Raw genomic sequence first — 18,763 nt, 5'->3', positions numbered from 1 at the left:
CTTGTATCTTTACAATGGGAGGCTCAATTTACCAGTTTGAAATAGATTGAATCAAAGAAACATTTACAGTGGAGCATGGGCTAACAATAAAAGTAGTGACAAAGACTATGGCACTTCAAGTTACAGAATTGATTCCAAATGACTTGCTTGTTGATGATATTATCCATGTTGCGAAGATAATAAGAGACTCAATGACACAATTCACTTTATTCTAATTAAGGAGTCAACTAGCATACCTAGCTGGACAAATTCAATTTCGTATTTCTTTTTATTGTATAAGGTCAAATGTTCTCAAAGACGATGCTAAAGCTTCTCAAAATTTATTCCAGTAATTCAGAGAGAGATCAAGTCATAATTTTCCATGTGTTTGGGGAAATCAAGGGTTATGGGCATCTCGAGTTTTCAAAGAGGAAAAATCTACTACTATTCATAGACGCAATAGAATAAATTATCATGTAATAAATGCCAAAAGATAGTGGTTTCTTGGAACACAATGATTGCATTGGGTAACACTGAGAACATGCTTGTTCCCTTCACACCTTGTATACTTGAAGATATTTGCATGTGCTAGAGTGTGTTAATTTCTAGAACCATTTAAAATATTTGCAAAGATATTTTTAGTCAACCACTTCAATTGTTTTATGGTTTCAATGTTATTGGAAACACGAGAAGTACACATGGGAACACGAGCAAAGGTGTTGTTGCGCTATCAATGACTAAGAAGTTTATAAAAATCGTCATAGTCTAACGAGGTGGAGGAGTTGCCCGGAAAGTTATGGAAATTCTGGTTATATTTAGAGAAAATCTGGCAAGGATTTTTTTAAATCCAAGTTATAGTTGTCAAACTTAAAAAATTTAGGTGTCCTAGACGTTTTTGATGGTGTTGAATCCATTTCCACCATCAAAAACATGATTCAAACACTGCCTCTATAAGATTTTTTGAAATTATTTTGTTCGGATTCCGGCCACTTTTGGCTGTTTGTGCAATTCCTTCGCCTCGTTAGAAGACTCCATAAAAATCCACTTGAAGGTGCTAGATCGTCTTGTGTAGAGGATTTTGTTTGAGGTGTTGGAAAAGGTATAAATAGAGTAGCAGCGCAATCAGTGAGTGGAGTTCTTAATCTTTTGTTAGAAACTACTAAAGGTGCAAATGAAATGAGAACAAAATTACTATGGGGATAAACTCTGAGGAGCAGCGACTTCATTACAAACTTCTTTGGGAAATTAATGGAGTTCATGTTCTCCAACCTTATGATGAATATCGAGCTAAAGGCAAGGTTCCGCTACAACTTATTGAGCATGGAACCTCATTTAGTCAAATAGACATTTTCAAAACCCATGGAAATTGTGCCTTCTTAGATCAATATGAAGACCATTTTAACAAGAGGATAAAACGTTTATAATCAACAATGATCGAGTGATGTTGTTACAATTTTCGACACAAACAAATGTCTAGAGAAAATTAAATACATTAAAATAGCCTTGTACAATATTACGGGACTTGACATGGGCTAATCTCTTAAAAGAAGAACCAAGTTACACCTCGTGCAACTGCTGGAATGAATCAACGACGGCTAATATTTTTCGTCTAAACCAATGGTATGCAGGACCTTCAGGCCCATCAAATCTTCACAAGGGGTCCTGCATAAATTGTATTACAAAATCCACCATCACACAGAATCAATGGTGGAAATTGGATGCGGTGGGTACCCCCATCATTTTTGAAACTGCCAAAGGGGATCTTGCAGAATTGTTTTGGTTTACACAAAACCATCAATGGTTTTATTCTCGGGGCCTGTACCATTCTCCACCTCATTTCGAACGTGGCCATATATATGTTTTTTATTCGATGGGTTAAACAAAAGCCATGAAATGTAATGAAAACATAGTATAAAAGTTGATGCAGAACAAGATCTTTGGCACTTTCCGCTAGTTTGACTAGTCATTGGGGTCAAAGATTCGAGTCATCTATGATTTCTATGAATGGAGAAATGTTAGAAGACTTTGATATATTCACACACAGAGCTCCCACTAAGCATTAGAAGTTGTTTTTGCAATATGTAACTACCAATTCTTTGTTTACAATATGATCCCACTTTTGTTCAGGGTTTAAGCTATCATGGATGGTCTTGCAATGATTGAACCCATAAGTTACATTTGTGGAGACCGTGGAGCTGAAAATTCACTACAACCAGGCTATGTAATTCAATGTAGAGAATGTACTAGAAGAATTGTCCAATTAAATTTTATTAAAATTTTGTAATATGGGTTTAACAACTCACTTTTATTTTCATTTTAACTCTTTAAATTTCTTTTAAAGAACAAAGACAATTTCATTAACTATAAAAAGTCAGTTTTGTAATTGACATAGGCAGTGAATTCTGGGAGGAAATAAAAGTCTAGCAAAGAGATAAAAAGGGGTTTAGAGGATGGAAGTCTTAGAGTTGAAATAATGACGTACTGATGAAGTCTCTCAGAAATTTTGTCAATAAAAGGCTAGTTTGATCCCAGCGTTGGGCCAAGTTGTAGCATTGTTATTCTTTCTATTTGTTTACTTTCATTAAATGTTTTTATTTTGTTGGGATAAGTGTATGCAACAATAGGGTTATTTAAATCAATATTATGAATTTACCCACATGATTGTTTTTCATAAATGTTACTCATTTTGTATTATTATTTAAATTTCTTAATGGGTACTCCACCATTTCCATAAATTCATTCTTAGTTTCTTATTCCTTCCATCATTCTTTCTATAGGTCTAAAGCTAAGATTCTGAAGTGTTTATGTTATTAAACCATGTATCTTCTCTTTTTTCTTCTAACCATCTCTTTAATTTAAAGCTCTATAATCCTAATTGGCCTAGCCATTTTGGTTGTAAATGATAGGTATTTGAACTAGAATCTTCATTACATTCTTTATGATCATGCTTTGACCAATCATTAATTTTTTTTCTCAATATTGTAGTGAATGTTTTGGGAACTAACCTCCTACAACCAGAGGTTGTCTCCACAACACAACAACCATTAATTAATTTAATTTGAATAATGTGGTGGATTCTAGTTTACCACTAATCATCTTCATTTCATCAATTTACTCCATCTGTTAAATGTGTGTGAGACTTTCTTTTATCATTGTGCTACCCCCCTTGAGGTTTGAAGAGTATCATCTTTGAATATATATATATATATATATATATATATATATATATATATATATATATATATATATATATATGGGATCCCGCGGAGTTGTTTTTGTTTTCACAGAACCATCAATGGTTTTATTCTTGGGCCTTGTACCATTCTCCACCTCATTTCGAACGTGGCGATATAGGTGTTTTTTATTTGATGGATTAAATAAAAGCCATGAAATGTAATGTAAACATAGTATACAAGTCGACACAGAGCAAGATCTTTGGCATTTCCGGCTAGTTTGACTAGTCATTAAGGTCAAATCTTCAAGTCATCTATGATTGCTATGAATGGAGAAATGTTAGAATACTTTGATATATTCACACACAGAGCTCCCACCAAACATTTAAAGTTGTTTCTGCAATATGCAACTACCAAGTCTTGATTTATAATACGATCCCACTCTTGTTCAGGCTTTAAGCTACCATGGATGGTCCTGCAATGCTTGAACCCATATGTTACATTTGTGGAAACTATGGAGCTGAGAATTTACTACAACCAGGCGATGTAATTCAATGTAGAGAATGTGGTTAGCGCACCCTATATAAAAAACATACTAGAAGAATTGTCCAATTAAATTTTATTACAAATTTTAATATGGGTTTTCCATGTTTTAACAACTCATTTTTATTTTCATTTTAGCCCTTCAAAAAAATATTAAATAAAATAGACAATTCGATTAACTATAAAAAGCCAGTTTTGTAATTGACATAGGCAGTTAATTCTAGGAGGAAATAAAAGTCCAACATAGAGATAAAAAGGGGGTTCGGAGGTTGGGAGTCTTGGATTTGAAATAATGATGTAATGATGAAGTGTCTTAGAATTTTTATCAATAAAAGGCAATTTTGATTCCAGCTTTGGGAAAGTTGCAATATTGTTATTATTTTTGTGTGTTTACCATTGCATTAAATGTTTTCCTGATTATGGGATAAGTGTATGTAGCAATAGGGTTATTTAAATCAATATTATGAATTTACCCACATGATTGTTTGTCATAATGGTACTCATTTTTTTTATTTAAATCCCTTAATGGGCACATCACCATTTCTAGAAATTCATTCTTAGTTTCTTGTTCCTTTCATCATTCTTTCTATAGGTTTAAAGCTAAGGTTCTTAAGTGTCTGCGTTATTAAACCATGTCTCTTCTCTTTTTGCTTCTAACCATCTCTTTAATTTAAAGCTCTATAATCCTCATTGGCCTAGCTATTTTGGGGGAAAATGATAGGTTTTTGAACTATAATGTTCATTAAATCCTTTATCATCCTGCACCAACCAATCATTAAAAGTTTTTCTCAAGATTTTAGTGAATGTCATGGGCACAGACCTCCTTCATCTAGAGGTTGTCTCCAGAGTACAACAACCATTAATCAATTTGATTTGAATAATGTGGTGGTTTCTAGTTTACCACTAATCGTCTTCATTTCATCAATTTTCTCCATCTATTAAAAGTGTGTGAGACTTTCTTTTATCATTGTGCTCTCTCTCTCTCTCTCTCTCTCTCTCTCTCTCTCTCTCTCTCTCTCTATATATATATATATATATATATATATATATATATATATGGGATCCCGCAGAGTTGTTTTGGTTTCCACAAAACCATCAATGGTTTTATTCTTGGGGCATGTACCATTATCCACCTCATTTCGAACGCGGCGATATATGTTTTTATTTTTATTTTTATGTATTAAACAAAATCCATGAAATGTAATGTAAACATAGTATAAAAGTTGATGCAGAACAATATCTTTGGCACTTTTGACTAGTTTGACTAGTCATTGGGGTCAAAGCTTCGAGTTGTCATCTATGATTGCTATGAATGGAGAAATGCTAGAATAATTTTATATATTCACACACAGAGCTCCCACCAAACATTCACAATTGTTTCTATAATATGCAACTACCAAGTCTTCGTTTATAATACAATCTCGCTCTTGTTTAGGCTTTAAACTATCATGGATGGTCCTACAATGGTTGAACCCATAAGTTACATTTGTGGAAATCGTGGAGGGTTCACTACAGCTAGGTGATGTAATTCAATGCAGAGAATGTGATTATCACACCCTATATAAGAAACGTACTGGAAGAATTTTCCATTTAAATTTTATTAAAATTTTGTGACATTGGTTGTCCACTTTTTAACAACTCATTTTTATTTTCATTTTAACCCTTTAAAAAAATATTAAAGAAAAGAGACAATTTCATTAACTATAAAAATTTAGTTTTGTAATTGACATAGGAAGTTAATTCTGGGAGGAAATAAAAGTCCAACAGAGAGACAAAAAGGGGTTCGGAGGCTGGAGTCTTGGAGTTGAAATAATGACATAATGATGAAGTCTCTCAGAAATTTTTTTCAATAAAAGGCCAGTTTGATTCCAACTTTGGGTAAGGTGCAGTATTGTTATTCTTTCTATGTGTTTACCATTTCATGAAATATTTTTCTTTTGCTAGGATAACTGTATGTAGCAATAGGGTTATTTAAATCAAGATTACCCACATGATTTCTTGTCATGAATGGTACTTGTTTTTTTATTTAAATCCATTAATGGGTACTCCACCATTTCCATAAATTCATTCTTAGTTTCTTGTTCCTTTCATCATTCTTTCTATAGGTTTGAAGCTAAGATTCTTAAGTGCCCTAGTTATTAAACCATGTATCTTCTCTTTTTTGCTTCTAACCAACTCTTTAATTTAAATCTCTACTATCCTCATTGACCTAGCCATTCTAGTTGTAAATGATAGGTTTTTTAACTATAATGTTCTTTATATCCTTTAACATACTACTTTGAACAATCATTAAAAGTTTTTCTCAAGCTTTTAGTGAATGTCTTAGGCACTGAGCTCCTACATCTAGAGGTTGTCTCCAGGGTACAACAACCATTAATCAATTTAATTTGAATAATGTTGTCATTTCTAGTTTACCATTAATCGTCTTCATTTCATCAATTTACTCCATCTATTAAAAGTGTGTGAGACTTTCTTTTATCATTGTACTCCCCCCTTGACGTTTGGAGAGTACCATATTTGATTATATATATATATATATATATATATATATATATATATATATATATATATATATATATATATATATATATATATATATATATATTTGGGTCATGCCCAAAATCATTTAGAACAATTTCTTGATAGCTTCTTGTATTTTTCTTTTATTCCTTTTTCTCTATCTTTACTTCTGTCTTGAAAAGGTGGTGAGCAATTTATTTACTTGTAGATTCTATCTCCAAGAATTTATCCATCCATAATTAACTGTCTTTCTTTCTTTCTTATACTTTCGATATTTTTTTGATAAGTGATTTGTCTTCCCACAATGAAGATAACGATATAAATAAAAAAAATTCTCTCACCATGTGACCATTTCTTTAACAACGGTGGAATTTGTTTTCAAAATTATAGACATCTTCAAGATGTCTTGCGCTCACAAATTAACCAGTTTAGAGTATGAAAACTATTTCCTTTGTCATATCTCAATCCATGTCAATTGTTGCATTATATCTCTTCCCAAATAATTCTATTGCTGCTACCATCATTCTATGTTTGTGACTCATCTTCATTCATTGTTTTCTTCATTAATTCATGATATGATTCCATCAGGTCTTTTGTATCAATGAACGTCAACTATTTGCAAGATTTCATTTGTTTCATATGTTGCATCAAAATTTTGGATAATATTTTCTCTACCATATTTTTCATCAATCTTCTCTAGTAGCTCCTTTGTGTCACAATTTGCAACAACATTATGGATGAGTTCAATTATATCACAAAACTGCATTAGCCTTTTGTATGAGGTCCTCTATGTCACAAATTGCATCTATCTTAGTTGTAGATGTTTCATCAAGTTGATCTTGCTTTTCTCTTAATTTTATCTAAAGTGCATCAATCAATTGATCCTTCATGATCACTTTGAATATTATTTGTCAATTGTAGTGTATCAACTATGTGATCAATGTTGTTTTGTTTCTATTTTCATTCTCACTGAAGTGCTTTAATTTGATTTTTCAATTCATGGTTTTACTCTTGAAAATCCTTGAATTCTTGAGATGCATTTTGTAAATGATTTCCTCCTTTACCCATTTTACTCATGCTCACTTTCCATTCTTGCTTGTACTTTCTCACTAGATTGTATGCTTATGTGTCATGCTCACTTTATTTTATGTCACCTTAGGGTGTTTGGTACCACTGATCATGCACCCTAAAGTTTTTTTACAATGGTTGACCTAGTAGACACAAAATAAAGTGACACATGTGCAAAATATTACACAATTGCACACAAGAACCACTATCCTTAGACCCCTTATTCCATTTTGGGGTGGTCTAGGATATGTCTACAAATTTGAACTTGCTTTTTTACTTTCACAGTACTATAATTAGGCTTTTACAAGCTTTTTGAACAAGTTCTATATTAAACATTTTGTACCTCTTACAATGATGTGTTACTTATACCTCTTATTCAAACCAAAATAACCATCACTCTTTTCATCATTTTCATTACACACCAAATACTTCATTAATCACACTTAGAAATTAACATGTATGACTTAAAAAGATATAATAAAATATCACCATGAAACTTATATCATTTCTTAGCTGATTGTTGAAAACAACCCTTTGAATCTTGGTCCTTGATGTCTTTGCTCATTCATTTTTCATATGATACTTATTCATGTGTAAAAGAAAATTATAAAAAACATACACTCACCTTTTTAAATGGTGTGCTTTGGATTCTTCTCCACTATGCTCCACTCATGACTCCACGTTTAGTGATTCTTGATGATCAATACGTGGGAGAAGGGAAATATGATAAGCCTATTGCCTTGTCCTTCCTTTTAATATGTTGTTGATGGAGGACTATGCTACTCAACGAAATGGGCAAAAGATATATAAAATATCCAAACTTAGATATTTCAAATCTATACTCCATTCCAACCCATTATACTGCAAATTAGAGCTTGATTTGAGTATGGAGAAGGTGTTCCATCTAAAAGAGACTACAACCAAAAGGTGAGGAACCCCCACAGATCTCATATAGAAGTGAAATTGAACAATTGTTGTAACAACTAGGTCAAAGGTTCAATCCCATGCAAAGCATCCAAATTTGAAACCAATCCAAGAGATGGAATTATAGATGACTCCTAAGCCCTAATTACTTTGAAGTGAGGGTCCTTATTTGCATGAATGAATTTATCTCTTAATTCCCTTCAAAAGTTATTGGAAACTAAATCGTTCAATTTGTAGGTTTCTTTAAAAAAAATAGAAATGATATAATGGAAATCACATAAAATATACACAAATGTTTTTCTCGTGTAACCCAAAACCGAGAAAACCTAATTGATTTTTCATTATATTCATTTCAATATTACAATACATTACATATATTCCAAAGCATTCATAAACCCCCAATCCATTAACCCTAGATTAGAATATAACCATAGTTCCTTCGGCTAGATATACAAAACCATGGGTAAAACCTATAAAGCCATGTGCAAAGCCATGCACAAAGCCATGGGTAAAATCCCCCTCCTCCCAAAGAAAAAAACGGAACCCCATGTAAGGGGGATACCACCCCCTATAAACCCTCCAACAGGAAGGGTTATCACCCCCCTGCCACTCCCTTATGACCCACCCCCCCACCCAACCAATGCTCCACTCATGACTCCATGTTTGGTGATTCTTTATGATCAATGCGTGGGAGAAGGGAAATACAGTAAGCCTCTTTCCTAGTCCTTGATTTTAATATGTTATTGATGGAGGACTATGCTACTCAATGAAATGTGCAAAAGATTTGTAAAATATCCAAACTTAGATATTTCAAATCTATACTCCATTCCAACCCATTATACTGCAAATTAGAGATTGATTTGAGTATGGAGAAGGTGCTCCATTTAAAAGAGACTACAACCAAAAGGTGAGAGACCCCCACAGATCTCATATAGAAGTGAAATTGAACAATTGTTGTAACAACTAAGTCCAAGGTTCAGTCCCATGCAAAACATCTAAATTTGAAACCAACCCAAGAGATGGAATTAGAGATGACTCCTAAGCCCTACTTACTTTGAAGTGAGGGTCTATTTGCATGAAGGAATTTATCTCTTAATTCCCTTCAAAGGTTATTGGAAAATAAATAGTTCAATTTGTAGATTTCTTAAAAAAAATATAAAGGATAAAATGGAAATCACATAAAATATACACAAATATTTTTTTCCTGTAACCCAAAACTAGGAAAACCTAATTGATTTTTCATTGTTTTCCTTTCAATATTACAATAGATTACATATATGCCAAAGAATTTATAAACCCCCAATCCATCAACCCTAGATTAGAATATAACCATAATTCCTTTGACCATATTTACAAAACCATGGGTAAAACTTGTAAAACCATGTGGAAATCCATGCACAAAACCATGGGGAAAACTACCCCCCTCCTAAATAAAAAAATGGAACCCCATGTAGTGGGAATACCACCCCCCTATAAACCCCCCAACAGGGAGGCTTATCTTCCCCTTTCCATCCCCCTCCCCCTCTGCCACACTCGACACACTGTATCAACATGGAGCTAGTCATACAAAGAATATAACACATTCCCAACACAATCCACATAGAGAATGAGAGTCAAAAGTATTATTCTGTAATGAAATCTAAATCTAGACATAGGATTAACAATTATTATGGATGATGATACATATAAATACCAAGAGGCCCCGAGAAGGATTAATGTGGAACCTCAACTTTGGAATGTTCAGGATTGTAATGAGGATGAGGTTGTCATGAAAACAACTCCAAATTGTCAAAACATTCACATCCAGGAACCAAATTCTAGGTTGAATTAGAATACATATGAGGATTATACTCACCCTACCACCACACCATATTATCAATGTTGTTATGAAATGGTATCTTTGAGTGCATTACAAGTCACAATGGGTGGTATTCTAGAAATTTGGTGTTGCACTTAGATGCCATCATACACTAAGGAACTACAACCTTATGCCACTGTTCATGCCATACATGTCTTCCCTGCCTTCCAACACCACTTTGATAGCTAAAAGATGAAATTAGGTGGCTTTATTGCTATCCTAAATGAGATCACTATACCACTTGAAGGTTTACCATTTTTGCTACTAGATTAGGATGCTCATACATATTTCAATGCAATATAATGCAATAGCCATTATATGTTGTCATGAGTAATAACATCAACAATGGATCTGAATTTCCTTATTGTTATATACATCGATTTTCATTTGGGATTTGAAAACTAGATCATGGAACCATGATTTCCTTCTTCCACAAACCTTCATAATCACAACTCTGCATTGGAAAATATTTGTTGGTCTGTTTTGAAAATCAAACTTCCTTCCAACCACAATGGATCACTTTGTTGATGATTGATACTCATACTTTCTTCGTCACTCTCATGGATGACTACCATAATGAGATAACAAACCTCTTATACTAAAAGAATCTAATAACATGTTAAGAATTGCCATGAGTGAGAAAAGACAATCAAAGTGGTGGAAAAGAACTTAAGTCATTCTATTGCTCATTATATTGATCTCAATATATGAATTTATAATGCATCAATTGGACCATTCTAGATATAGATCTCACTAACAACTCATCATTAGATTATGATAACATCACATCAAGGATAAGGTTGGCAACCCATATCTATGTGGTCTCGGACTTTGTGAATGTCTAGGGACTCAGAGTCTAACAATACAATTTGAAGCAAAATTATTAAAACGATAGTTTATAAATTTGATGTGAAGAGATATTATAGACATGCACTTTAATCTAGTGGAATAGTTTTTCATGGTGTTCAGTTACCACTACAAATAGGAAATTGGATGGTGATATAGTGATATCACATTTTGAAATAAAATTTTATAATTTTTTAGTGGTTAGTTCAAATTGATTGTGTCAAAATATTTTTTAAGATTCCGGAAGAAACTTTATTTTGGAAAATAACCTATAATTAATAGAAATAATTTTATCACCAAAAATTGTGAATGATAATTATTCTTTTTATATCCTTATTTACTAAGAGTGGTTATTAGTAAAAAGGTGTAAGAGCTACAAAGTGATTTTTCCTTCCTAAAATGTGATGATTTTGATATCAATTACATGAAATAATCATGCATATAAAAAAATTAATAATTAATAAGCTATTTATTAAGTGAAAAATAGTGAGGTTTCTCATATAATATAAACATGATTGTAAGAGTTACAAGAAAAATCAAATAAGGAGAGATCCTTCTTTCTTAAAAGTATGTTGTTTTCCATGAATATGGTAAAAGGTGACTCACTTTAAGAGTTATTGAAAATTAAAGATATAGGATATCATTTATTAAAAATGGATGGAAAGAAGACAAACAAGAGGGATGCAAAGTAACAAGTCCTTGCCAATGTTAATAAAGTCTATAAAGATTAGGTAATCAGTCTATAAAGTATATAAAGCAACATTCCAGCTGAACCCCAATTTTTTCTACCAAACAAAGCAACTCTCATGTTTCAAGTTTATTGGGAGAGTGGTTGCAAAGGAGACAACTTAATTATAAGGCCTTAGGCTAATCGAATGAAAAATTATAGTAATAATCTAAGATTCATGGGAGAGAGAACATAAAGATACATATTCATTTATTCAATACTAGTGTTTAATCTTGAAGGTCATGACAAGGTAGGAAGAAAGAACCCATTGCACCAAAAAACGATTCTGAAAATTAAGGAAGTAAGGAAAAATATATCAAATTTGGTGTTGAATCTAGAGCTGCAATGTTGCAAGGTGTGGAACAACTGGCAAATGTTGTAAAGGTGACAATGGGATCAAAGGGTCGCAATGTTGTTATTGAATAAATTTATGGTGCTCCAAAAGTAACAAAGGATGGTGTTATTGTGGAAAAAAGTATTGAGTTCAGTGACAAGTTAAAGAATGTTGGTGCAAGTCTTGTGAAGCAAGTTTCCAATGCTACAAATGATGTTGTAGGAGATGGCACTACCTGTGCAACCATCCTTATATAATATTCACAGAAGTTTGTAATTCATTTGTAGTTGGGATGAATGTAATGTACTTGAGATGGGGCATTAGCATGGAAATTGATGTAGTTGTGGCACATTTTAAAAGTAAAGCAAGGATTATAAGCACATCTGAGGAAATTTCACAGGTAGGCACCATCTTAACAAATGGTGAAAGGGAAATTGGTGAACTGATTGCCAAAGCAATGGAAAAAGTTGGCAAGGAGGGAGTCATAACTATTGCAGATGGGAAGACATTGTACAATGAATTAGAGGTTGTTGAAGGAATGAAGTTGGACAGGGGTTATATATCTTCGTATTTTATCACAAATGATAAGGCCCAAAAATGTGAATTAGAGAACCCTCTGATTCTAATACATGAAGCCTAAATTTCAAATTGGAATACAATTGTTCGAGCAATGGAGTTGGATTTGAAAAAGCAAAGAGCTCTTATGATTGTTTCTAAGGATGTAGAGAGTGATGCACTAGTAACCCTAATTCTAAATGAAATTCATGCTGGAGTGAAGGTCTATGCAATCAAAGCTCCAGATTTTGGATAAAACATAAAATCCAACTTGGAGGATCTTAATGTACTCACTGGTGATCAAATGATTACAGAAGAACTTGGCATGAATCTTGAAAAGGTTGAAGCATATATGTTTGGTTCAACAAAGAAGGTAATTCTATCGAAGGATGAAGCTATTATTCTTGATGGGTGTGGTGATAAGAAGGCTATAGAAGAAATATGTTAGTATATTTGGGCCACAATTGAAGCCAAAACAATAGACTATGATAAGGAAAAGTATTAGGAGAGGTTGGAAAATATTTCAGGAGGATTTGCAGTTATGAAGATTGGTGGAACTAGTGAGGCAGAAGTAGGGGAGAATAAGGACAGAGTTACAAATTCCTTGAATTCCATTAAGGCAATAGTAGAGGAAGGTATTGTGCCAGGAGGTGGCATTGCTCTTCTTTATGCGACAAAGGAGCTAGAAAAACACCAAACTGCTAACTTTGACCAAAATATTGGAGTGAAAATTATAGAGAATGCATTAAAGATGCCTCATATACGATTGTTACAAATGTCAATGTTGAAGGTGCAGTGGTTTATGGAAATTATTGGAGCAATATAATCTTGACCTTGGCTACGATGTTGCCAAATAATTTCTTCTTTATTCTTGAAATCATGTGTTTATTATTATACCATTTATTCAAAGACCATACCGTTCACATTAGAACAAGTTATCTGAATTTTGTTGAAGAGCATTATAGAGGCATAGTTAAAAGAAACTATACAAGAAATTTAATAAAGTAGCCAAGCCAATCAACAACCTCTTGACAGTTCAATCCTTTCAAGGAATGTGAAACTCAGATCCAATGAGGAATCAATGGAACAAATTAGAGAAACTAAGTTATTTGTAACTTTTGGATCAAATGAGGATTTCAGTTACAAGAATATAGACCTATTACATAGTATTTAATTTTTCTTTTTGAGGTGTTTTTTTAATGAAAATAATAATGAATGGTATACTTAATTTAAGTAGACAAGCATATATAATGAAGTAAGTTGAAATACTTATGATGGACTTCATAACACTTTAAAATTGAGTAAACTAATATGAAACATTATTATTATTATTATTTTTGATACGATGTTCTGGCTAGAACCTTAATTTCAGTATACAAACTCTTGTAAAGACTGTTATTCCACCAAATGATGATAATTATGCTAAGGAAAATGATAACTAGAAAGAAATGGAAAGAACGTAAATGACATTCTTCCTCTCAAGAATCAAACCCTTTGGTGCTTAACTAAGGAAATGAGAAACCACCATATATTCTAATTCCTTCAATGCCAATTATTTTTGGAAACAAAGAAATAATTTTACCCTTCGTTCTACGCAAAGTCGCCATAGCAAATCATCATAGCTACGAAACCATTATAGTCTTATATCTGGAAGGAATGAAGAATAAATTGAAAGAAACCCTTTCAAATTACAATATTGGAGTTAATAAAAATCCTAACTAGGAAAAACAAGAGAAACACTACCTGAGAATAACATAAGTGATTTGAGCTTTTCTATGAAATCATCTTGGAAAATTAAAGGAGAAATCATTGCCCAAAATATAGCCTTCTATGAAAGACAAGTGTAATACATGTGCAGATGTCACGTACAGAGATTATATAATCATCTAATATAAAGAACCACTTGTCTGACCCTGTGGGCGCATAATTTTATGATTTGTGTGGTCCTGTGGGCCCACAGTCTTACCACTTGTTTATCTTGCAAACACCGAATGTGCATGATGGACAACACAAAAAAAAGGCACTCCTTTATTAAAGATGAAGGCAATTTGTAGTCCATGTTCTGGTTTCCTCAGCGGGTTTTCGGAGAGCATATCTCAAATAAGATACAATAGAAAACTGCATCTAGAGAGTCCAAATGAGTAAGATTCAAGAGACTTGTTCTCAATTATACAATAGACGACTTGCTTCATATAGTTCTTAAGATTGTGTGTGCCGAAGGGGACCTAAATAGTGAAATCAATGTTGAAGATCAACCTCCAAACAGGTGAAATGTCCTTGTCTGTCCCTTGGCCAACCAAAGCATATCTCTACTGCCTTCTCATATTGATGTTTAACTCACTCTATCGCCAGCTCAATAAGTTGGATTTTTCCTTAGAGATTGAAAGTCGACTTCAAGTTGTTGTGACATCTTTTAGCTCACAAAGACCAGTAAACAGGTAGGTGGAGTATGAATGTCAGTATGAAATTCACTTGACCTTTCAAGGTAGGTGTTTAAAATGTGCTTGCATCATGGTTTCAATATCTCCTCCTCTCCAGACCTCAAATTTAAGATAAGAATGGAGGTCTCTAACTCTCACCCGAACAATAGAATAAATGGTATATTCTGACAGCTGAAGGAAGCCACTTTTGGTCAAAATGTTATTTACACTAAGAATCAAGGTCTCTACAATGCCCTCACTCTTCAGCATGTGGGTTTTATATCTACTCCACATTTAAGCCACCCATCTATTTCTGGGTGGATTTTTGATATGATAAGGGTTAGGCACAAACCTTCACCCAATCAATAGGTTGGCTCCTGGGGTTGTTGAGCATAGCTAAGAATGTTCCCCACGGTACATAAAAATTTTGAGGCATAGATGGAGTTATCGTTCTAGTAAAATAGGTGGAGTCCACCTAGAAAGGTAGAGCCCCTCTCCCTATAATGCTCTCGAACAACATAAGATAAATTCCATTAGGAAAAATCTACAAAAAACAATTAGATCAACATCAATTTCAGGTGAGAGATTTTGGCCGACATCTAATAAATAATATTTTCTTATTGTTGAAACAATGTACTTGTAAGTTATTATTAGATAGGGATTCTTTACCTTTTCTACGTATTTCATGGCCTGTGCTTCCATACGTACTTGTATTCACATTGATAATCATTAAGACAACAATTTGAAACATTGTAGATAGTAATATATTGACATAGTAAACATGACTTACCTTTACAGATTCCTAATGAACCTTATCCATGCTTGACGAACATGAAAGGGAGCTGATGACCTTCAATTTCTGGCATAAATCTAACTCGATGTGAGCCAAAGATTGGTGACACTACTCGCATAGAGAAAGATCAGCTCAACCAATTATATTCTTCTTAGTCCTTATTAAAGAATATAAAGCGTATTGGCCTATGTTCTGGCATAGGAATCAGACTTTAGGAATGAATTTAGTTTTACCTTGGATGACACCATAGTCATATCCACCATCAAGGTTACCTGGAAACATTTTCCACAACCCGAGTTGTTTGTCAAAGAAAATAGAATAATCAATGAAAAAAAGTAGCGAGTCATGAATCTTCCATTAAAGTCAACTATGGAGATTCCCTCAAACAATATCAAACTTCATACAATTTATATAGAAACCAGGGCGTCGAATGTGAAATCTTGAACAAGGCGTCGAATCTGATCCGTTGAAGATTGATCCCATTTCAATGGCTTATCTTGATGTCACAGATTGAGTAATTTACCTTGATGCCCCTTTGTAAGTAGAGGAATAAAGCTAAGAGTTGATAGTAAAGAAAGGTGAAAGCCCAAGGAATGGTGAAAGCACATTAGGGGCCCTATATCCATGTCACATAAAGCACCATATGTCATCAGGATTTTGATTTAAGACCAAATGTCTCAAAGATGTCCCAAAGGGTAGAAACCACGGTTGAAGTTAACAAACATTCATTTCTAGCAATCTAATGCTAAACTAATGTTAGCATTAGTTTACACATAGTTTAGTGAAAAAAATTCATTCATCCAATGTAATTTATATATCTTAGGTTTAAAGGGGTTTGTGCCTCGGGAAGAGGCCAAATAAGACCTCAAACCATAAATTTTGGTTAAAATCATGAAATACTTGCAAACAAATTATTAAATGCATGAAAATTTGGTTAAACAAAATCTGAGCGCCTAAAAGCATAAGGGACTAATGCTAACACCGCCATTTCGATTACTATAGTCCCAGTCATGCTTGTAGTAGGGACTAATAAGAGTTGGTCATGATTATCTTAAAAGGTAAATAATCATCTTTCAACAATTTGTTACAACATATATTGAATGTCACATCATATTTTATTAATGTTAATTTTTTTTAGTAATTACGCAATAAACTCCTTAAAAAAAATTCAGTAGCAGTGATGTCAATAGTTGATTTAAGACAACTTTTACAACAAAGTTTAAGGGGAAAGAGAAAATTTGCAAACTAAACAATGGAAATAAATCTTTGAGTACTAAAAATATTGCACAAGTAATTAACTGTTTTATTATGGAAAGACAAGGACATATGAGTAAAGTGTATCAATATTCACTTTAAAATAATAGAGTTATTGCATTTGATTGTTCCTGTGATCTATGATTTTGCACGCATTCTTGTATTGGGATTTGTGCCTAAATAAGTGAAATAAAATGTGTTCCATAGAATTCATGCAACCTCACCCATGGGCATGTTTGGAAATTTATGCTTATGAGTTTTAATTTAACCTTGTAAACATTGTTGTTATTTCCTAGACTACAACCTTTTTATTGTTTATATGATCTTGTTTTTAGGAAGTGTCCCTTGTGTTTCTTCTATAAGATGTATGCAACCACTTAATTATGGACCAAATTTGGATCTACGTGAGAACCCCATATTATCTTTGTGTGTAGTGGTCTCCTTTAGACCCATGCAAACACCCACACACATGATCCATCCATTATTATGTATGGACAACCCCTCTTAACTCTTTTATTTATATGTTGCACCCAAAATAATGAGACATACTCATATGGAATTTATATTTTAGTGTATATGCTTATTTATTGTACATATCTCTATGTACTTTCCCTATAAATTGTTGAATTTTGTAACTATGGTCAGTCTTCATAATTGTTATTTTTGTCCTTAATGTATTTGTAAAACATGTTCTTCATGCTTGGATCAAAATAATTTTTTTGTAAAGCATGTCCTTCATGCTATTTTCAAAAGAAGAAAATTAGAATTTTTGGCTCCAAAATAAGCCAAGTTATCCTCCTCTTAGTCAAGTCGTTTGCTTCAAGTGATCAAGTCGGATCTGTCTAGAGAGGAACCCATTTGGAATATTGACTTTCTGTATATATGAGACATTCAACCTCCCTCCTAAGGAAATTTGGATCTATTGAAGCAAATTTAGATTTCTAAGGAATAATCCTTTTTTTAAGCCATGTGAAGGAGAAAAGGAAGATGGATGGGTTCAACAACGAATCTTAGAGAAGAAGGATCAAATCTATTGAAGGATGGATTTAAAAGGTAAAGGATTGAATCTGTTTAAGGATAAGTTTCATTGATGAAATACTGAATCTCTATGGTAGCACTTGTGAATAGAAGGGATGAATATTCGAGGTTTAACCATGTCACAAGACCAAGTTCATGGATGAAGAAGGAGACTGAAAATTTTCCCTATGAGATGAAATTACTCAAAGCTTCTTGGACATAATTATGACTTGACTAGGAGGATGAACCAGGTTTGATATAGTGTTTGACTTAGATGTATGTCTATTGAATATGATGATTTCTCTAAGAAAAAGGTTATTCGGTTTTTCCCCCATGTAGGTTTTCCCAGGTTAAATATTTGTGTTATTGGGTGGTTGTATCTTTGTGATCCTTATGTCATTTTTATTTTACCATTGAGTTCCTTTGTGTAATTTCTTTTTGATGGAAAATGTCACAGGAAAAAGATTAATTAATTATCAATTTAAAGGATACCTTAAAACTCAACATGGTATTGAAGCATGGCTAAAAGAGAAATACTAAAAGAAGCCTTCTACTTCAAGTTAATCTCTAGGGCTTATTTGGCATCCAACCCTAGAAACCCTAATTCAATTCTGATAATAAGAAGGATGAAAAAATCAGTGATCTTCCCTATTGTTGAAGTCTCAAAGCTAGGCCGAAAGAGCTTCAATAAGACTCAAATTTTAAATAAAACGTATGAGTACCTCAAAGATAATTGAAAATTCCACCAAAGA

The 18,763-nt window shown here is 33.1% G+C and overlaps 1 pseudogene; it reads left to right on the top strand.

Annotated features, from left to right (window-relative positions):
• Positions 1 to 13,384, top strand: part of LOC149228142 (chaperonin CPN60-2, mitochondrial pseudogene) — a 61,616-nt pseudogene extending 48,232 nt beyond the window's left edge.
• The last annotated feature ends 5,379 nt before the right edge of the window (positions 13,385 to 18,763 follow it).

This window comes from Pinus tabuliformis, chromosome J (genome assembly GCF_031772625.1).
Source record: "Pinus tabuliformis cultivar Carrire ecotype Pingquan chromosome J, CPIR1, whole genome shotgun sequence".
Classification (NCBI taxonomy): Eukaryota; Viridiplantae; Streptophyta; class Pinopsida; order Pinales; family Pinaceae; genus Pinus; species Pinus tabuliformis.
The sequence above is the reverse complement of the archived record's forward strand: the minus strand, read 5'-3'. Positions and strand labels throughout refer to the sequence as shown.